This window comes from Talpa occidentalis, unplaced genomic scaffold (genome assembly GCF_014898055.3).
Source record: "Talpa occidentalis isolate TD23 unplaced genomic scaffold, MPIMG_talOcc4v2.1 talOcc4.4, whole genome shotgun sequence".
In the NCBI taxonomy this organism is placed as follows: Eukaryota; Metazoa; Chordata; class Mammalia; order Eulipotyphla; family Talpidae; genus Talpa; species Talpa occidentalis.
The window spans coordinates 62,976,399-62,993,237 of record NW_023604295.1 but is presented as its reverse complement, the minus strand read 5'-3'; the positions used below and the strand labels follow the sequence as shown (position 1 = coordinate 62,993,237).

General features: G+C 35.2%; 1 pseudogene; it reads left to right on the top strand.

Moving 5' to 3' along the window:
• Positions 1-1,981: 1,981 nt before the first annotated feature.
• On the top strand, positions 1,982-2,910 carry LOC119256852 (olfactory receptor 5H2-like; annotated as a pseudogene).
• The last annotated feature ends 13,929 nt before the right edge of the window (positions 2,911-16,839 follow it).

Genomic DNA, 16,839 nt, shown 5'->3' with positions numbered 1-16,839 from the left:
AAAATTAAAAATGAGTCTCTGTTTACACAAATACCACAGGAAAATAAAGTTGGAATTATAGATGACAGAAATAAAGGATTCCCAGAGCTGACAACTTTTAATGAGAACCAGTTAAGACAACTATTTACTGCTTCATCTGAACCATTCTCCTATTTCATCTGCAGTCTTTCTCTTACATATCACACTACTTCATTGCCTTCTCTTTCCACATTGCCTTGTCTCCATTATTTTCTGCTTCCTGTGTTAGCTCCCTCTGGTTTTCATTTCAACTACGTAATTACTTATTCAAGTCCCCCCCGCCCTTCTTCTCTCAATGTCCTCCTCCTGGCTTTTGAAAAACTTTCATGACAGTATTCTGCAGGACAAAAATTCACATCTGTCTATGGGCATAGATAAAAGCCAAATGAAATAAATGTCCTCCACAGTTGTCAGAGCAGTTTCATTTTCCTCATTGTTGTACCACTTGCTTCCCATTCACTTATTATCCTCTGACCTCAACTCCACAACAAACCCCAAAGTGCTCTTTAAAAAGCCACTCTATAAACAAGGCTGTTTAAAAACAAAAAAGAAAAATATAAAAAGACACTATGAGTCTCTCAGTTTCCATACTAAATGATCTGCTTTGTTTGGTTGTTTGTTTTCTATCCAAGCAGAGCATTCATTCTGGATTTTTGCACAGGATGGTATTTTCAATTTGCCCTTCTTTAGTGTTTTAGTGTTCACAACATTAATTATATAATTCACACCTGCTTCTCAGTTCATGCTGCTTAATATCCTTTCCTGGTCTCTCACTCAGCCCTTTTGGGTGAACCAAGGTTCCTGGATGCAAGAGGAAGTGAGATAACTGAGTAGAAACTGGCTCTAAAAGAGAATGAACGGGAGGTTGGAGAATCCATTGAAAAGTGTGCAGGGACATAGGAAACAAAGGAGCCCATCAATAGCCACATCATGTCCCAACATTAGCTCAGTAAGAGTAGTTGTTACTCTCCCTGAATTTGAGCCGCATAAACTCACACCGACAATGCCACTGTTGTGGATACAGGACACAACTGCTGGCCTTCATAGGATTGCCTTTTAATTTAATACTGTCTTTTGTACCTGCACCTCTTTCTTCCTCTCCCCATATTCCAGATGCAGGTTCAGTGATTCGACTTGCCAAATCCAGGCATCCCTCTCTCCTCTAGGACAAAGGGGAATGGAAAGGATGAGTTTCTAGCTCTTTGGGCTTTTTTGACTGTGTGGTTACCTCTGCAAGCCACAAAGATTGGGTGGTAGAAAAAGGGATCAGAATTGGCCATCTAATACATGCTGTGCATTTTCTTTGTAATCTCTTTCCTATACCTTCAAGTTTTTTTCTATTCCCTCCCTCTCGTTCTGCACACATTCCAATGGACAGTCCTATTTCAGTCTCCTCCATGACTCCAGATATTATTTCTATTAAGATCTAGTAGACTCATGCTACTAATCTCATCTTGCCTGGATGTTCAGAAGCCACTCTCCACAACAGCTCTGCCGCTGAATTCTTGATTCAACTTTGATGAACATCAGTTCAATCACCAGGTGAGTCTTCTCTGCTTCACTGACATGCCCTGCATGTCTAACGTCCTGAGTCCTCATGCCTCTACTGTCTAAAACCCTTTGCCTCTATTTGTCTTCCTTGTCACGCCCAAGGTCCTATCACCCAAGTGCTAGGAATGTTATCTCAACTTGAATCACTTCACATTTTAATCATGTGGAGAGGATTTTTAAAATCTATTAGTTCCTGTATATTTTTAAGCTGAACATATTGTACTTATACTGATTGCTTGAAATCCCCAAAGTAGCTACCTCCTATATAGTAGTATTATTTGAAACTGAAAGGGCATTCTGAGAGGAGTATCATTCATTTTAAAATTTCTCTGTCAGTTTATAATTTACCAATCTACTATGAATGTGCTTCTGATATTTATTGCATTTCATTTTAGGGAACATCCAATGAGACATGGAAAAGGAAAATGCATCCTTGCTGTCAGAGTTTGTTCTCACAGATTTACATATAGACAGGAGTGGGAAATCCCCTTGTTCCTGGTGTTCTTGGTGATATACCTCTTCACCATGGTGGGGAACCTTGGTCTTATTGCTCTCATCTGGAATGACTCTCAACTTCACATCCCCATGTACTTGCTCCTTGGAAGTTTAGCCTTTGTGGATGCTTCAATATCATCCACAGTGACACCCAACATGTTGGTCAAATTCTTTGCCAGGAGAAATGTAATGCATCTTTCGGAATGCATGATGCAATTCTTTTCTTTTGCATTCAGTGCGACCACAGAATGTTTTCTCTTGGCAGCTATGGCATATGATCGCTATGTAGCCATATGCAACCCTTTATGTTATCCAGTGATTATGACCAACAGACTATGCACCCAGCTAATAGTCTTCTCATTTGTAGTTGGCATCATTCATTCCATGATTCATACTGTTTTAGTACTCAGATTAACCTTCTCTAATTACAACATAATACATCAATTTTTCTGTGATATTGAACCTTTGTTTATGATTTCCTGTACTGACCCTTCCATTAATATTCTAATAATGTATATTTTCTCTGGATTTGTTCAGGTATTCACTATCACAACAGTTCTTGTTTCTTATACACTGGTTCTCTTTACAATCTTAAAAAAGAAGTCTCTAGAGGGCATAAAGAAGGCCTTCTCCACCTGCGGAGCCCACCTTTTATCCGTGTCTTTATACTATGGCCCTCTTCTCTTTATGTATGTGCGCCCTAGATCTGTACAGTCAGATGATCAAGATATGAAAGACTCACTATTTTACACTATCATAATTCCTTTCTTAAATCCAATTATCTACAGCCTGAGAAATAGGAAAGTCATAGATTCACTGACAAAATTGATAAAGAGAACTGTTTAGACTTCATACTAATAGCTGTTCTCCAGTAAAGCAGTCACAAAATTGTGCATATTAGGTATTGTTTGTTATGTGCTGATTAGAGTTCAAAGCTTATTGCTATGATAATTTTCCTGTTAGTTTAATGACTTAATGCATGAATACCTATTGAACTCCTTAAGGCTTGTTAGGTTATTCAAAAACATACAAGCAATTTTAATCAAGTGCTCATAACATACTAAAATAACTAAAGGAAGAAACAAATGGAACATTTTACATGCTTGTGGTGTTCTTCAACGTGACTTTATAAATATATTAATTAAGTGCTAAAATAGGCTGTGTCTCTGTGAAGCACTCGATTATGATGTCATTGATAATATAACTGGCAGCCGGAGACTCTTATCACATTGAAATGCACAGTGTTGGCAGGTTTGTGTTTGAGTACCTTGGGGCAAATCACAGGAAATCTGCTAGCAACAAAATGTCTTTAATTCTATTTTATGGAGACCTGGTGAATTTTACTTGTTGTGGTGAAATCAAGTCTTGTGTTACTCAAAATAAACAGCACCAGGGACATATGTGGCAAACAGGGCAAGGGAGTAAAGGAGTGAAGAGAGTGAAGGCAGGGCCCAAGTGTTGAGGGAACCCTCCTCAGAGTGCATCCATGACTAGCAGGAAATAGGGAGGGGCCTCACTCTCTTTATTACCTCCTAAGGCACTTTCTAGTTCTGCATGTTCTGTTTCTGGGTATTCTGAGAAGTTTTACAAATTTCAGAAACCTAAGTGAATACATTGAAAGATTAAATGAGGATGGCTTAGTGGAGAAAAAAGAGGCAGAATAGAAAGGAAATGGTCTCAAACTTCAGAATAAAGAGAAGATGCAGTAGATATAAATCATTGGTATGTAAAGCTTATTAGAATGTTTATTGAACTATGGGGTTTTAGATGCCAATTATCAAAGTTCAAATAATGTTAAGATGTTATGTAAGCATAGTGTCCAGGGGAAAGATATAAAAATGAGCAAGAATCTCAATGCTTTGGACTCTAAGAGTCCTTGCAGGGTATATTTTCTCACTCTAACTATTCAAATAGAATAAATGATCTAAGTTTAGTCCTTTTTCTGCCATTCCTTTCCGAATACTAAAAAATCCAGACACATTTTTACTGATACCACTGAGGATTCCCACCTTCAAACTACCTTGTATTACTTTTGAAAACTTTTTTATTAACTTCTCCTTTCTACTTACTGTTATTCTTTACTTTCCAAACATAGCTGCCAGATTATTCTCCTAAATAAGACATGATAAAATCATATCCCACTTTATTTATTTCCAATGACTGTATCTCTGCCATCTGATTGTACATGCACATGTTAAATTATCTACAGCCATATATCCACACAGGCATCTGATTATTCTTCTATGCATGTGTCTGGAATACACCTATTTACTATATATTTATTTATTCATTTGTTTATGTATTTATGCTTTGCCATGCATTTGTTCACCCTGGTACTATCTGAGGTCACTCAAATAAAACCTTGCTTTAACTTAGGTCTCATTCTCCACAATTCTCCTACTGGAGTCTACTTTTTTTCCCAAAAGAATTTCTGAATATCTTCTGGACAGTCATAATTTTTACAAGTTCTACCTGTTGCTTGTATATGGGTGCCTCTACAGAAAATCTTCCCCACTCGGCTGCCCCATGTGCATTTTGAGATAATTGGAAAAAGCTAGAAATAGCTGTTTCAAATGCTGGGCAGTATATTTATCCTTAAGTCCACAGATCCTTCTGCAATACTCATTTTTCACCTATAAACTCTTTTAATTACAAGTTAGAAGTTTTTCTACCCTTTGTAGTAGGTAGCAGAGTGATTTACACACAAAAGTTTATAAATAAATATTCATAGTACGTGTGTAAAATTAAAATAATCTGATAGCACAAATTGAGCAAGAGCATACAACCTTTTTTTTCTTCTTGTAATAAAACCTGGGATATTACTGGGTCTGGGATGGTTGCTGCATGCTACCTCATTTTCTTAAGTTTCTCTCACAACAATCAAAAATATTATACACTAAGTAATCAGTTTTACTCTTCTTATCACTAGAATTCACTCTTAGAATAGGATATAACATACTATCTAGAATTAGTGTCATAATTAAATGTTTCATTGAAAGATTAAACACAGGGGGCCTCCCTGGTGGTGCAAGAGGTTAAGTCTCAGTACTGTGAAGCTATCAGCAGCCACTGCAGCACAAGTTCCATCCCAGGCCAGGAAGCTAACCCACATGGCACAGCAGACCTCTCCTGTCTCGCCTGCTGCTCCACCACGCAGTGTATTTCAATCAATCGCCTGTTCTGCTCCCCACTCTGTCTCTGGTGAATCCTTTCACCTCCTCACCTCCTTCTACACCCCAGCTTTTGTATGCATAAATAAATCTTTTTTTTTAAAAAAGAAAAACACAAAATAACAGGAAAAATAAAATCACATGATCATATCAATAAATGCTGAGAAAGCCTTTAACAAAATTCAGTACTTATTTATGATTAATTAAAAAAAAAACCTCAATAAATTGGAAATAGAAGGAACCTACCTCACCATAATGAGGTCATATTTGACAAACCCATAGAACATGATACTCAATGGTAAAAATTGAAAACTTTCCTCCTAAGATCAGGAGAAACAGACTACGATGTCCACTCTCAGCACTACTCTTAACATAGTTGTGAAAGAACCAAAGAAATAAAGCCAGAAATAAATACATAAGGGGAATCTAAATTGGACAAGAAGCATTTTTTTTTTACTTCTTCAGTGATCACAATATATATAGAAATATAGAAAACCCTAAAGATTCCACAAAGAACTACTATAAATAATAAATGAATATAGGAAATGTCAGGATACAAAATCAATGTACAAAAGTCTGTTGCAATTCTACATGCAAATGTTAAATTAAAGCAAAGAGAAATTACAATCACATCAAAAAGAATATAATACATGAGAGTAAATTTAACAACAAAAAAAGGAATGCTATCCAAATACCAAAAAAAAAAAAAAACCTGATGAAAGAGTACTTTTTGGAACAATGGGTAGATCCTGAGATTATTATGCTAAAAAAAAAATCAAAAAGTGAAAGTTAGCTAATGGATTGCTTCACCATTTTGCAAATATAAATAAAAAAGGAAAAACAAAATTGTGGCAAATTCACAGCGAAAATAATTCTTAGACTCTGTGAAAAATATACCGATTACCAGGAGGAAGGAAGAAAAGGGACAGGGAAGATGATAGGCCATTGTCACTTGAACTTTGGTGGAGGGTGAATGAACCCGTACATATACAGACTTGTGACATCATACTCCCCAAATTATATAGCTACGTAAATGACTTGCAAGTCAATAAAGTTGGAGAGAAAAAAAAGGAGGTGAAAAATCTATACCATGAAAAAAATAAATCATTGTCATAAATAAAAGAAGACACAAGGAAATGGAAATATATCACATGTTCATGCACTAGAAGAATAAATATTGTTAAAACAGCCATCTTACCTAAAGCAATTTACAGATCGAGCACAACTGATATCAAAATCCCAATGACAGTTTTCAAAAAATAAAACAAAATTCTAAAATATATAGGAAACCATAAAAGATGCTTAATAGCCAAAGAAATGCTGAGAAAAAAAGAAGAAAAATAAGAGTATCATGCTTCATAAATACTACAATGCAATAGTAATCAACTAGACTACAATGTAATAGTAATCAAAACAGTTTGATATTGGAATTTAGACGGACACACAGATCAACAGAATTAAGTTGAGAGCCCAGAAATAAATCCACAAATATATGGACAACTACTTATGACAAAGAAGCTAAGACTATACAATGGAGAAAGGAAAACCCTTTCAATGAACGACATTGAAGGGACACATAAAAATAAAGGAAACTAGACATTTTCTCTCTTTTTAGGGGCACTATTTCCATCTTAAAGGGCCTACACTTATGACTAATCTAACCCTAATTACCTCCCAAAAGCACTCCAAAAATTAATTCCAAATGGATTAAAGACTTGGCTATAAGACCTGAAATCATAAAATACTATATGCTTTATAGTACAAAATATAACTGATACACTCTTGGAAATAAATCTCAGAGGTGTATTTGGAAACTCAGGTCCAATGGCAAGAGAAATAAAAGCAAAAATAAGTAAATGGCACTACATCAATCTAAAATGCTTTTGTACAGCAAAGGAGCACCACAAAAACAAAAAGGCAACCTACTGACTTGGAGAAGGAAAATATTTGCAAATGATATGCCCCCAAATGTAAAGAATTCATAAAACTCAATAACAAAAAACCCAATAACTCAATCTGAAGATATGAATAGACATTACTCCAAAGAAGATATACAGAAAATGGACAGAAACATGAAAAATGTTCAACATCACTTATTACAAGGGAAATGCAAAATCACAGAGATATCACCTTACCCTTTCAGAATGACCTATGTTAAAAAGATTGGTAACATGTGTTGGTCAGAGTCTGAAGGAAAAGGAACTCTGGACTCTGCAACACTATTTGGTGTGACTGTTGATTGTGTGGTGCCTCTATGGAAAATAGTGGAGATTTTTAAAATTAAAGTTGAAATACCCTATCATCCAGCACTATCAATCCTAGGCACTTACCCAATGATTATAAAACACTAATTCAGAACAATATATGCGTCTTCATGTTCACAGCAGCATTATTCACAATATATAAGACATGGAAATAATCTAACCATCTACCAACAGAAGACTGGATAAAGAATTTGTGGCATATATACTCAATGGAATATAACTCAGCTATTAAAACAGATGAAACCTTTTGTAACTACATGGAAAGAACTTGAGGTGATTATGATAAGTGAAGTAAGTGAAAGATAGTCACCAAATAGTTTCACTAATAAGTGGAATATAAATAAACAAAACCAATGAACTAACTGCATAGAAGAAAAATAACTCTTAGACTCCAAGGAAAATATGGTGGTTACCAAAGGGGACATGGGAGGTGGTTGGGAAGAATGGGTAAAGAGGATTGATTCAATAGTTTGAGTGGCATTAGGACTTTGGTGCTGGGTGTGCTGAAGTATATATACATGTTGAGTTGTGAAGTTGTACACCCAAAGCTTACAGAGTACTGTATGCCAATGATAAATCAATGGAATTTTGATTAAGAAAAACAAATAATTAAGAAAAACAAATAAAGATATCGAACATTTAACTATTTAAAACAAATTTCAGCTGGAAAGGGTTATGCTAGCCAAAATAACTAAGAAGCAAAAGATAACTACTGGGTGGTCTCACTTATATGTGGAATACACAGAAATCAAACAAAAGGTCAAGATGAAGTTCAAACTAAAGCTGACCATAGAACTGAGGTATACAGCAAAAGGGGAGAGTGTCAAATAAGGGAGGGAATAAAACAGAAATACGGTGATGGTTCATGGGTGATACAGTGGCAGGAGAACTATGGGGACTACAATGATGTAAATTAAAAAATTAATTAATTTTTAAAAACCTAACAAATTTCATGATACAATATTTCTGGGGGAGGGCCTCCCCTGGTGGCGCAGCGGTTGAGCGCCGGGCTGCAAAGCTGCCCGCAGCCTCTGCAGCGCCAGTTAGATCCCTGGCCACCAGCAAGGGTCCCATGTGGCGCGACAGACCTCTCCTGCCGCCTGCTGCTCCCCTCAGCAGTGTACTTCATCGGTCTGCCTGTACTGCTCTCCACTCTGGCTCTAGTGAATTCTCTCACTCTCCCACGCTTCTGACTGTACCCAGTGCTTGTATAAATAAATAAATAAATCTTTAAAAAAAATTTCTGGGGGACCATTCACAAGATCCTTCCAAGCCAGAGTAAAAGGAGTAAACTAATGATTATCCATTTGCTTTTGTTTCTCCCTAAAGAGAAACATATAGATTATTGTATAGGTCTGTAGATTTTTTTATTGCTACTGCCATACAATATTTCCATTGTTCTGATGGTTTTCTATCAATTACTTTGAGTTTTGCTTGTTCATATATTGATATAACCAAAGACCTGAAACATAAAATACATAAACACAGGCAAAGCATTCTGCAACATTGGCTTCAGGGATGTATCTGGAGACTTGTCTCTAAGGGCAAGAGAAACAAAACCAAAAATAAATGGGACTATGTAAATCAAAATTTTGATGTACAGCAAAGGGAACCATTAAAGCAAAAAGATATCCTACCAAAAGGGAGAAAAAATATTTTCATATCATACATCTGACATGGGGTTAATATCCAAGATCTAAACAGCACTCATACAACTCAACAATAAAACCTAATAAAAAATGGCAGGAGAGCTAAATAGACACTTTTCCAAAGAATACATACAGAAAGCCAATAGCCACATTTTAAAATGATCATCATCACTTATCAGGACAATAAATCAAAACCATAATGAGATACCACCTCAGACCTTGAAAATGGTCCATATCAAAAAGACCAGAAACAACAGATAAAAGAACCCTCACACATCTTTGATTAGAATGTAAATTGGTTCACATAAGGAAAACAATATGGAGGTTTCTCAAAACATTAAAAATATATCTGCCATATGATCCAGCAATCTCACTTTTAGTTATCAACTGGAAAAGTGCAAAAACACTAATTTGAAGGGATATATGTACTCCTGTTTATTGCAGCAGTATTTACAACGACCAAGCTATAGAAATAACTAAAGTGCCCAATGACAGAGGAGTGGATTGGGAAGTGGTACATATACACAATGTAATATCACTCCACTATGAAAAAAATGAACTCTTGCCATTTGTGACAGAACCACAGGGGATAATGCTAGGTGAAATTTGAGAAAGACAGGTACTGCATGGCTTCGCTTACATGTGGAATATAGAGAAACAAAACAAAGGTTCAGACATAATCAAACCAGTAGCAAACCCTAGAAATCTGACTGTAGCATTGAGGCTACCTGAGGGGGCGGAGGGAATTTAGAGAGCAAAGTAGAGTGTGAAACAATGGACTACAGTAGATGACTATGGGTGCTTTGATGTGGGTGTGGTGTGGCACATACATCTGAAGAGGTGTAAACCTATAACTCTAAATCATACACAGTGTTGTAAACCAGCATTTCCTAACAAAAAATACAACTACCAAAAAAAAAAAAAAGAAAGAAATGCCCAACATATATCCGTGTTTGAGACTCTAATTAGTGTTTGAGAAAGAATTCAACTCAATCATCAAGGACGGTACTCTGGCTAATACTTGGTTCATGATAATGAGGGACATACATACACAATTAACATTCTCTTTTGAAAATATTAAAGTAAATCTAAGAGTCTTCTCTAGAGACACTATTAAAAGTTTTATGCTTAGAGACTGGGAATAGGGAAACTTCTGTAATTGTAAATACGTTTCTGTAACTTTTCACGCAATGCTCAGTGGACATTATTAAGGTATCAGTAGGGATTTCTTAGGAAAGAACATTGTTGTCATCAAATGAGGATAGTGTTTACATAATACTGATAAAACCCAAAAGTCAACCCTGGCATGAACAGCAGAAGATTTTTTTCTCCACTTTGGCCCTAAACCAAACTAACAGCACATCCTCCCAACCCTCCCCTACCATCAAGCTGACACTGACCCTTAGAACAAGAGGAGAGTGGTAATAAATACTCTCTGAAATTCCTCATAACCATTTTATCTGTTCATTCTGATTTATTAGCACTTAATCTTTCCCCTCCAAAATATAATTGCATACTCTATCCCATACCTTCCTAGAGATTCCCCAAATTGGGTAGCCCTGAGTCCAAAGGAGTGGTTTCCTTTTCCTAATCTGAATTCAAAACTGGCTGCAGAGTTCATTAATAGATATCTGAATCCAGAATTCATTGGTAGCTCTAATACCACCTCCCCAATGTCCCAGGATTAATCATATATAAGAAATGGGATTCTGACTTAGTCCAAGGCAGAAGTATCCTCAATCATTGATGAAAGCAATGAAGTGCATAATTTTTAACTTTAGCACCCTGGGTGTTAAAGTTTGGTGCTGCTTCCTACTAGCCATATCATTTTTACATTTCCTAATTTTCAAATTGGGGGCGGGTGTGGGAAGGTAAGAATAATATTCTTGACTGCAGAGATTTACTGTCAAGGTTTCTAAGAGTAATTATTGTAAAAGATCTATGCATGGTTGCATTGGTAAAGGACACTCTATGGGGACTACACCTGAGGGCGTGGGGGGAAGCAAATATTGTTTGAAAATGAACAATGATGTAAAAATAAAAAAATTAATATTAAAAAAAGATCTAGTTGAGAACCTGATATAGAAAGACCAAAATGCTAACCAGAAAATTATAATATTTTTGGCAAAACTAAAATTTTAGAATTGTGTGTACACAGTGGAGATATGAAATATATGAAACCTTTTTATTATATTGAGATATTGAATATTCAGATTAATTTATAAATATGAATTAATAGGTTATTTTGTAACTGTATAGAATGTTATGTCATTATTTTTTACTTCCATGGCATTTTGTTAAATTACTAGAAAGATCCATTCTTTTTTCCAGCTTTATCGAGATAGAACTGAAATACACCATCATATAAGTTTAAAGTGTGAAACGTGATGATTTTATATATGTATTGCAAAATGATTACCACAATAAGGTAAGTTAACAGGTCCATAATCTTACAGAGTTACCATGGATTTTTTTATATAATAATATTCAAGATCTACTTTCTTGCATTTTCAAGAATATAATAGTATTGTTAACCAGAGTCACTATGCTATATATAGAGCTGAGAATTTATTCATCTTATAATTGGAAGTTTGTACCCTTTTAACCACTTTCACCTATTTCTTCCATCTCTATGCCCACCATGGAAATCACTACTCTCCTCTCTGTTTCTGTGAGTTCAGCTTTTTTAAGATTCCACATATGTGAGATTATATAGTATTTGTCTTTCTCTGACTTATTTCACTTAACATATTCCTCAAGGTCCAGTCATGTTGTCAAAAAAGGGATTTCCTTTTTAGGCTGAATAATATTCCATTGAGTATATTTTATTCCATTTTCCTTATCCATTAATCAGTCAGTGGACACCCAGGTTGTTTCCATGTGGCTTTTATAAATAACGAACTTTGGATGCAGTTAGCCCTTTGAGATAGTGAGTCATTTCCTCTGGATATGTACTAAGGAGTAAGATTCCTACATTATATGGAAGATACATGTTTCTAATTCAATGAACTGTTTTTTAATGGCTATACCACCTTACATACCCATAAACAGGACACAAGTGTTCCTAATACATCCTCCACAAACTTATTTCATGTCTTTTTGATACTACATTTCCTAACAGGTGGAAAATGACATCTCATTGTGGTTGTGCCTTGCATTTCCCTAATGCTTAGTGATGTTGAGCACCTTTTCACATACCTGTTGGCCATCTGTATCTCTACTTTGGAAAAGTATGTACTCAAGTCCTTTTCCCATTTTACATTGGATTATTTGTATTTTGCTCTTGAGTTGTATGTATCCTTATATTTTTTGGATATCAACTCCTTATCAGATAGATGGTTTACAAAATTTTCTGTAAATATAAGTTCTTTATTTTGTTGATTCTTATACTGTGTAGAAATTTTTCAGTTTTATGTAGTCTCATTTGCTTAATTTTTGCTTTTCTTGTTTGTGTTTTGTTATCATATCCAGGAAATCACTACCAGGACCAATAAGTTTTTCCCTATGTATTCGCTAGTATTTTTTATTACCTGACAAGAATTTTACATTTGCTTTTGCATTCTCTTCTCACTTTATAAAATTTTATTATTAGTTATTATTTTATTATGTTTTAATTGACATAACATTGACTTACATTATTGTTGGTATTTTAGAAGTATAGGGTGCTGCACCATATAGGTATTGCAACCATAGTGCACCCACCATCCAATCACTCACAGTCCACCACAATAGTCCATTGCACTTCCTTCCCTTATGGTCTCAGGTCTTTCATATAAAATTCTAATTGCTCTCAATCCCCCTCTTCCCCTCACTCTCTGGGTTCCTTACTTCTATAATCAATTTTCTAGGGTTATTTTTTAAGTTTGGTTTTATCTGTTCCTTTGTTTAGTTTCTCTGTATTCCCTTATAAATAACATCATCTGGTATTTTTCTTTCTCCTTCTGACTTATTTCACTTAGTATAATTCCTTCTAGCTACATCCATGTTGCCACAAATGGCATGAGTTGGTCTTTTTTGCTTGCTGAGTAATATTCCTTTGTGTATATATACCACATCTCCTTGATCCACTCATCCTTTGGGGGCATTTTCAAGGATTTTAAGGAAAGTATAATGATCTTGCCTGTGGGCAATGTAAAAATGTGTCATGACTTTTTCGACAACCCAATATTTAGCAATACAAGAAAAAGCCTGCTGATACATTCAACAATATGAAAGATTCTCAAAAGTACTGTGCTAAATAAAAATAACTGGGTTTAATAGCCTATAAACTGCATGTTTGCAGTTTATAAAAATCTAGAAAAAAAACCAAAATTACAGTGACAGACACCATATACTGGTATGCTTAGGTCCAGATCAGGAGCAGACTGACTGACTACAAAGAGGTACTTGAGAGCTTTTTAAGGTGACTGAAATTTCCTAAAACTTGACTGTGGTGGTGGTACAAGTTATACAGTTTATAAAACTTACCAAGTTACACTCTTAAAATGGATAAATTTTTTACATATAAATTATGTTTCAATAAAAGCTGTAAAAAAAAAAAAAAACCTAGTGCTTTTTGCTCTCCTTTCAGCTGCCATATTTATCTAAACTCTCCAAACATATTAATATCACTCTAAAAAAATTGTCATGGGATGTCAACTAGATAAATGAACAAGTCATCCTTCACTCATATACCCCATTCTACAACAATTAAACAACCCACAGACAAACGTATACTGGTATAGTCCAAGACCTAGGAAAGCTGTTTGGAGAAAGAAGTATCATACCCAGCCAGCTGACCCACTGACTGGTTCAGGTAATAGACAAAGAAACAATTTCATATTCCCAAGGACCCTCCCACAAACCTATTTGGCTTTGTTTATGTTACCAGCACCATGTACCAAAAGACCTGAGATAGAAAGACCAAAATGCTAACCAGAAATAAGCCTACACATATACAATGTCTCACAGCAAATTAATATTTGACAAGTGACTCAACAGTACTCAATGGAAAAAAGGACAGCCTTTTCAATAAATGACACAGAGAAAAACTGGATATTTGTAAGCAAAAGAATTAAATTATATTACTACGTTACACTACTCACAAGAATTAATTCAAGATGGATTAAGGATTTAAATATAAGACCTAAAACTGTAAAACCCCTGGAAAAAAAAAAAAAACATAGGAAAAAACGCTCCTTGACATTGATCTTGGTAACAATATTTTGGATGTAACACCATAAAATATAGCATCACAAATAAAACTAAACAAGTGGGACAACATCAGAACTAAAAACTTGTTCAGTGCAAAGAAAGTGATTAACACAATACAAAGGCAATCTATGGAATGGAAGAAAACACTTACCAAGCATATATCAAATATGGAGTAAATATCTAAAATCTATGAAGAACTCAACCCACTAACAAAAAGCCCAGTTATCTGATTAAATTATGGGCACTTGTAGATATAGAAAGATAAGAGGACCTGAACATACTTCCACCCAAAAAAAAAGACATACAAATATGGTCAACCAAACCCATGAAAAGGTGATTAGCATCACTAATCATCAAAATACACAGAAAATACACAGAAAAATTTAACAGAAAAATCAAAATACACAGAAAAATTTAACAAAATGCAAGGCAACAACACAATGAGATCTTACCTCATACTTATTAGAATGACTATTATTAAAAAGACAAGACAAAAACCCATATATTTCACAAAGTTCATAGTAGCATTCTTTATAATAACTAGGACGTGGAAAGAACCTAAATATCCATCAGCAGACAATTAAATCTAGAAGATATGGTATATCCATGTTATGGACTATTATATAGCAATAAGAAAGAATGAAAGGGAGACATTTTAAACAAAATGGAGGGAATTTAAGAAAATTACATGTGGCATAGTAAATTAGAGCAATAAAAACAAATACTAGACATTTACATAGCAGACACCTTGATAATATAAAGCACTTTCATAAACCAGTAGACATCAATAAACATCCACGAGCTCTGAGGTTAAGAGTGAGGAGGGAGGCAAAAGGACCAGGGTATATAAGGGATGGTGGTGAGGTAAAGTATGCTAGATACAAAAAAAAAAAAAAAAAAAAAAGATAAGTGATAACAAGTATTGCTGAGGATGCAGAGAAAAGGGAACCCTTGTGTGCTGTTGATGGAAGTGTAAATTGATAGAGCCACTATGGAAACAATACAGAGATTTCACAAAGAATTAAGTTAGAACGAACATGTGATCCAGCAATCTGTATATTTACCATGTCTGCATGATCCCATGTCTGTGTATATATCCTATGAAAACGAAATGATGAACTGGCAGATACATCTTTACCCCCATGTTCATTGCAGCACTATTATAATAGTAAAGAAATGGGAAAGCCATGAGTCCATCAATATATGTGTGTGTGTATATATATATAAAAAAATATATGGAAGTATATACATAATATATATAATATTGATGGAGATATATATGTATGTATATGCTTATATATGAATATTATTCAATCACAAACAAGAAGGAAAGCCTACCATTTTTAACAACATAGATGGATCTTGAGATTACGCTAAGTAGTGAAGAACAAATATTATATGATTGCACGAATATGTGGAATCTTGAAAAAAAACAAAACCCATATAAAGAGACTAAAATGATGGTTACCAGTGCTGGCGAGAGTGGTGGAAATGGGAAGATGAACAACTTCAAGGGATCTAATATATAACTTGATAACTATAGTTAACTTGAAACTTGAAAGTTACTACATAGTTGAAAGTGGTCAACAGAGTGAATCTTAAATGTTCTCACCACAAGCACACACAAATTTTAATTATGTGAGATGTTAGATGTGTTAATTCACCTTGTAATAATAATTTTATAATATATACAGGAATCAAATCATCACTTTAACTTACACAACGTTATATGTCAATTATACACAATAAGGCAGGTTAAACATTTCTATGATTGTAATTCTTTTAAGTTGTCATATTTATTTATCAATCCCTGAACTCTCAAATAAGGATTAACTCCAACACATCTTTATGCCTTAAAGAGCCGATTCATTGTTTTGTTGTTTTTGTTGATAAATATATATCATGAAATGTGCCTTGTGATACTGAAAACAACTCTTACTCTGTTATTTTTGGTGAAACATCTTTAAACTACACAGCCAGGGTATGAAGAACTCATGAAATTAAAAACATAATCTAGGGGCCTCCCTAGTGGTGCAGGGGTTAAATTCTCAGTACTATCAAGCTATAACCAGCTACTGCAGCATGAATTTGATCTCCTGCCAGGGAGCAACCCACATGGCACAGCAGACCTCTCCTGTCTTACACAGTGTTTCCCTCAGCAGTGTATTTCAGTAGATCCGTCTGTTCTGCCCCCACTCTGTTTCTGGTGAATTCACACACACATACACACACACACCCCTCTGGCCTATACCCCAGTTTTGTTTTTTATTAAAGACTTATTTATTTATTTATTTATACAAGAACCAGGATACAGGCCAGATTCGCAGGAGGGTGAGAGGATTCACCAGAGACAGGGCCGGGAACAAAACAGGCAGACTGATGAAATACACTGCTGAGGGGAGCAGCGGGTGGGACAAGAGAGGTCTGCCTCGCCATGTGGGACCCTCACCAGCCAACCGGGATCGAACCAGTGCTGCAGAGGCTGCTGACAGCTTCACA